This window comes from Somniosus microcephalus, chromosome 15, assembly GCF_052327205.1.
Source record: "Somniosus microcephalus isolate GS21.2 chromosome 15, FLI_Smic_1.0, whole genome shotgun sequence".
Taxonomy (NCBI): Eukaryota; Metazoa; Chordata; class Chondrichthyes; order Squaliformes; family Somniosidae; genus Somniosus; species Somniosus microcephalus.
In genome coordinates this window covers 3,248,706-3,255,084 of record NC_141001.1, presented here as the reverse complement: position 1 = coordinate 3,255,084, position 6,379 = coordinate 3,248,706, and positions in this window count along the sequence as shown.

Here is a 6,379-nt window from a genome sequence, read left to right as displayed (position 1 = left end):
CCCTGTCGATCTGGGCATAGTTACGCTCAGCTGAGTTCAATGAGCGTGACGCAAAAGCTATCGGCCGCTCCGAGCCATCAGGGAATCTATGCGATAATACCGCTCCTACGCCATAAGGGGATGCATCGCACGCCAGTCTGATTGGCAGTGATGGGTTGTAATGAGCCAAAACTTCCTTGGACATGATCAAGCCTTTGCATTTATGGAAGGCACGTTTACAGTCTTCGCTCCATTTCCAAATTACTCCCGTTTGTAGCAGTTCGTTAAGAAGGTGCAGAAGAGTTGACAAGTTCGGTAAAAATTTATGATAGTAATTTATCAATCCCAGGAACGACCTTAATTGTGAGACATTTTCAGGTGCTGGGGCTTTTATGACCGCTTCAATTTTTTCAGGTGACTTATGCAACCCTTCCTCGTTAATTATGTGGCCACAATATGATATTTGTTTCTGGAAAAATTCGCACTTGGGGCGATTTGCTCGTAGGCCCCGTTCTCTCAACCTAGTGAGCACCTGCTCCAAATTGGCAAGGTGCTCGTTGTCGTTTTCTCCTGTTACAAGGATGTCGTCTAGGTAGCATTGAGTCCTTGGAATCCCTTGGAGGACTTGCTCCATAGCTCTTTGCCAGATAGCTGGAGCTGATGCTACTCCGAAAACCAGTCGATTGTACTGGTACAGGCCTTTGTGTGTATTTATCGTGAGATACTTTTTAGAGGCCTCTTCAGCCTCCATCTGTAGATATGCCTGAGCCAAGTCAATTTTGGTGAAACGTTTTCCTCCGGATAGTGAGGCGAAAATATCTTCTATCCTCGGAAGAGGATACTGTACCGTGTAAAGGACCGGGTTTACAGTCACCTTGAAGTCCCCACAGATGTGAATTTTTCTCTGTTCTTCAGATTTATCATTATTCAATGTTTTCTTCATGACCGGGACGATGGGTGTTGCCCACTCGCTCCAATCTATCTTGGATAATACGCCTGCCTTTTCCAAATTCTCCAGCTCTGCCTCGACTGCTGGACGAATTGCGTATGGCACCAGCCTTGCCTTAAAAAACTTGGGAATTGCCGCATCTTCCACTTTTATTGAGGCGGTGACGCCTTTCAAGGTTCCTAGTTCCTGTTGAAACACTTCCTTGGCGTTGGCCAAGATGTCTTTTAATCATTCAGGTATGACGTCATCATCATTTTTTTTCTTACTGGTCACCGTCAGTGCCTGAATGGAGTGCCAGTCTAAACGTATCTTCCTGATCCATTCACGTCCCAACAGCGGTGGACCACCATCTTGCAGAACGTATAAATACAACTTCTGTATTTCCTTGCCGTTGTATACAACAGGCACCTTTATTTTCCCTTTGGGGTATACTTTCTGCCCCGTATATGTTTTCAAGATAATGGATGTGTCTTTCAAAGGTATATGCGGAAATAGCCGCTCGTAATCCCGTTGACTTATGACGGTCAGAGCTGATCCTGTATCTAGCTCCATTTTAACTGGGGACCCCGCTATCATGAGGGTAACCCAAATGGTCTGGTAATCTTCTTTGGCAATTACATTATGTAATTTGAGACAGCTTAGTCTCTTGTTTCCGGAGTCGCTATCGCTCTTCTGGTCTTCGGAGCTACTGTCCGTCATCATTTGTACCTTTCTGTACTTTTCCTTATTGATTTTTTTCCTGTCCGTGGATTTTTTGTGTCCAGCTTGGCATACGCGTGCAATGTGTCCAATCTTTCCGCATTGCCTGCATGCTTTGTCCTTGAACCAGCAGTCCCTCTGGTCATGGGTGGATCTGCCGCAGCGATAACATCTCTCGAAACCCTGTGTCATTTCATGGGTGCCGAAGTCCTGTGGCTTTTGCTGTATCTCTGCAGCTCCTCTTGCGGCTGCTTCGTATGATACAGCCATACTGAAAGCCTTGTCCAGTGTCAAATCTTTCTCAGAAAGTAGCCTTTTCTGTGTTCCTTCACTTAGGAGACCGCAGACGAATTTGTCTCGAAGAGAATCTGCCAGTCCTGCCCCGAATTGGCAGTGCTTTGACAGCTTCCTTAATTCGGTGAGGTAATCAGCGTTACTTTCATTCTTGTGCTGATTCCTCTTGAAGAATTTGAATCGTTCCGCTATCAGCAGCGGTGTTGGGTTTAAGTGCTCCTGTAGGGTATCAACAATCTCCTTAAAATTCTTGTCCTTTGGTTTGGCTGGAGTGATTAAGTTTCGTAACAGCCCGTATGTCCTTGCGCCCATTAGATTTAGAAGTACTGATGCCTTTTTATTATCTTCTATTTCATTTGCTGTGCAATATACCTCCACTCTTTCCACATATGTGGTCCAATCCTCTATATCGCTATCGAAAGCATTAATATTGCCAGCCTTAGGTATCCTGAAAAAAAATGACGCCTTTCCTTTCTTCCCTGCAGAAAAAAAAATGGCGCTTCCCGCGCTTTCCCATCGCTGCTGCTGCTGACAACGCTGTTCTCCGCGGTTTTTATTTACATAGGTTTTTTTTTCCAATCGGTGGAGACTCGTTCCCGCCGGACTCTCTGGGACTTTTCCCTCCCTCTGCTTGGTCCGAACGCCGACCTGCTTTGCAGCGCCGGCCGTCTCCAGAGTGCTCCCCCCCTCTGTCTCTGTTTACCTCCGCCTTCGCTGCTCGGCTCCGCTGCAGAGCCAGCCGATGGAGCCCCAGCCCGCTGCCCAGGAAGGACCACTGCAGTACCTGCCACCAGCTCGTCCAGCCGGTGAAACCACAGCCTTTCCCTTTTCTCTTTTCTTTCTTGTTTTTCTTCGACTTTTGTCTGAGGAATCGATCTCCTTGAGGTGCTGCCGAATTGCAGGTAAGTCCGTTTCCAATTCATCGCCACTGTTGTATCCGTGTGTTAATGGAGACATGGAATGCAGGAGTAGGTTTCACAGGTGTTTACTGAACAAAGTCTGGAGGTGAACTAACAGATACAAGACACTATACAGGCTTATATAGCCCGAGTGGCCATTACCGGCATTACAGTATACAGGGGCTCTTAAAGGCACATACACCACAGTCTCGGTGTGTATATGACCTGTATACAGACTGTCTCGGTGTGTATATGTCCTGTATACAGACTGTCTCGGTGTGTATATGTCCTGTGTACAGACTGTCTCGGTGTGTATATGTCCTTTATACAGACTGTCTCGGTGTGTATATGTCCTGTATACAGACTGTCTCGGTGTGTATATGTCCTGTATACAGACTGTCTCGGTGTGTATATGTCCTGTGTACAGACTGTCTCGGTGTGTATATGTCCTGTGTACAGACTGTCTCGGTGTGTATATGTCCTGTGTACAGACTGTCTCGGTGTGTATATGTCCTGTGTACAGACTGTCTCGGTGTGTATATGTCCTGTGTACAGACTGTCTCGGTGTGTATATGTCCTGTATACAGACTGTCTCAGTGTGTATATGTCCTGTATACAGACTGTCTCGGTGTGTATATGTCCTTTATACAGACTGTCTCGGTGTGTATATGTCCTGTATACAGACTGTCTCAGTGTGTATATGTCCTGTATACAGACTGTCTCGGTGTGTATATGTCCTGTATACAGACTGTCTCGGTGTGTATATGTCCTGTATACAGACTGTCTCGGTGTGTATATGTCCTGTATATGCAGCAGCAGCGGCAGTAGAGTGGATCTGGGAGGAGCAGCGAGCCGGTACCAACTCAGCACCAGCAGAATTTTCAAAGAGTGTTGTTAGAAGTCAAAAGTGACATCGGCACAAGGGGAGGTAACTGATTGGCAAGTATCTGGTAAGTGTTTTTACTTGGCTTTCTTAAAGTTTTTAAGTTTATTCCAGCAAGGTTAGTAAATTGTCTGTTAATTAGAGGTATGGCAGGGCAGCTCACACCCGTGGAACGCACATCCTGTGCCATGTGGGAAGTCCTGGACACCTCCAATGGTCTAGACGACTGAAATAAAGAATAGATTGGCCTTCCAAAGCTAGGCTTTATTAACTTTAAAATCAGCAGCATATCTTTCCACATCCAGTCCCAACTAAAGCTAGAAAAGGACTGAATTTGAGGTAGCCACAACACATCATGTGATCATCAACTACCAATGAGATTACAACACATATCCCAAGGCAGTTAACAAACAACGAATCACAATACTTTTACTAATCAAGGAATAATCACCACATTCACCCCTCCTTTTAAAATATACTCCAACCTAATAACTTTTACAATTTACAATTAATTATTTACAACTAAACTATGCACGAGAATAAAACTATTTACATAACACAATACTAAATGAACAACAAATAATAACATTATGCATAAGTATTAAGTATCTCTCAACTAAAACAATATACTATAATATTTCAACAATTTTTAAAACATTACTATCAATTTAAAAGTCCATTTTCAATCGGTCGACCGGATATCTTGTTCGTGTCGACCTTCTTAACCTTGGTGAAATTCCTTGCCCTCCCACGCCAGAAGGCACAGAAGTATCTTCAACAGGAAGGCTATCCATATCCCGATTCTCAACGGTTTCCAGATTAGAAATCCCATCAGAAGATGAACTGGGATGGTCATAAACATCTATCAAAGGCTGACTAATAGAAGTATGATTATCTGCAATCGGATTGGAAATATTCGTAGTATCTGTAACAGCATCCACATTATCCGAATCATGACCATTATTAATATCCTCAGAAGAGGGCTGGCCCCCACAAGGAGCCAAGTCTTTAATTGAAACAGTACTTTCTTTCCCATCTTGGAATCGAATATGAGCATATTGGGAATTTGCCTCCAACAGCTCCACCTCCTCCACCAAGGGGTCATATTTTGACAATCTAACATGGCGTCGAAGCAACACAGGTCCCTGCATAGTAAGCCATGAAGGTACCGAATATCCCGTAGTAGATCTCCGCGGATAGTTAAAGAGCCTTTCATGGGGGGTCACATTAGTAGCCGTTGAAAGCAATGATCTAATGGAATGCAGGGCATCAGGCAGCACCATTTCCCACTGTGTATTCTTAAGGTTCCGGGATGTCAACGCCAACATAACTGCCTTCCAGATCACCCCATTGTATCGTTCACACTGTCCATTACCCTGGGGATTATACGGGGTAGTTCTACTAGTAGAAATTCCCCGACTCTGAAGGTATTCCTTCAACTGGGAAGACATAAAAGAACTTCCCTGATCCGAATGGATATACGCAGGCATCCCAAAGATGACAAAAAGTTGAGTCAAACATTTAATAACTGTAGCAGCTGATACATCTACACAAGGAAAAGCAAAAGGGAACCTTGAAAACTCGTCCACAACAGTAAATATATATCGGTTTTGAGTAGTTGAAGGAAGAGGTCCCTTAAAATCGACACTCAAACATTCAAAAGGAGAAGTAACCTTTATAAGATGAGCTCGTTGAGGCATAAAGAAATTCGGTTTACACCGAGCACAGATAAAACATGATGAAGTCATCTGCTTGACGTCTTCAACTGAAAAAGGCAAGTTCTTACTGCGTACAAAGTGTATCATCCTCGTAACCCCAGAATGACATAAGGCATTGTGAAGATTAATAAGCGTATCTCCGTGAATCACAGAACAATAAGCCCTCGACAGTGCATCAGCAGCAACATTATCCTTCCCCGGACGATAAACTATGTCAAAATGGTAACATGCCAACTCAATCCTCCATCTCATTATTTTATCATTTTTAATCTTTCCAAAATGTTTAACATCAAACATAAAGGACACAGATTTTTGATCAGTTACCAACGTGAAATGTCGCCCCGATAAATAATGTCTCCATTTACGCAATGCTTCTACTATTGCGTATGCCTCTTTTTCTATTGAGGAATGTCTTTTTTCACTATTATTCAAAGTACGTGAGAAAAAGGCCACAGGTCTTCCATTTTGGTTCAAAGTAGCCCCAATTGCAAAATCCGAAGCATCCGTCTCAATCACAAAGGGAACCTGCTCATCAATGGAATGCACAACTGCTCCTAAAATATCCTTTTTAAAATTCTCAAAACATGTCCTGGCCTCCCATGATAGGGAATATGTCATAACCCGGATAAGAGGCCGGATCTTCCGTGAAAAATTTGCAATCCAATTAGAATAATAAGAAAACAGTCCAACAACTCGTTGCAAAGCCTTAGAATTAGTAGGACAAGGTAAATCGATCAATGGTCGCAGACGTTCTGGATCTGGTTTAATCTTATTTCCCAAAATAATATACCCCAATAGATTTACCTCAGTAGTCGAAAAGATACATTTCTCTTTGTTAAAAGTTAAACCAACTTTTTCCGCAGCTTGAAGGAATCTTTTTAAATTAGAATCATGCTCCACCCTTGATTTGCCACACACTGTGATGTCATCTAAGTATGAAAAGGTGTCATAGTGGTTA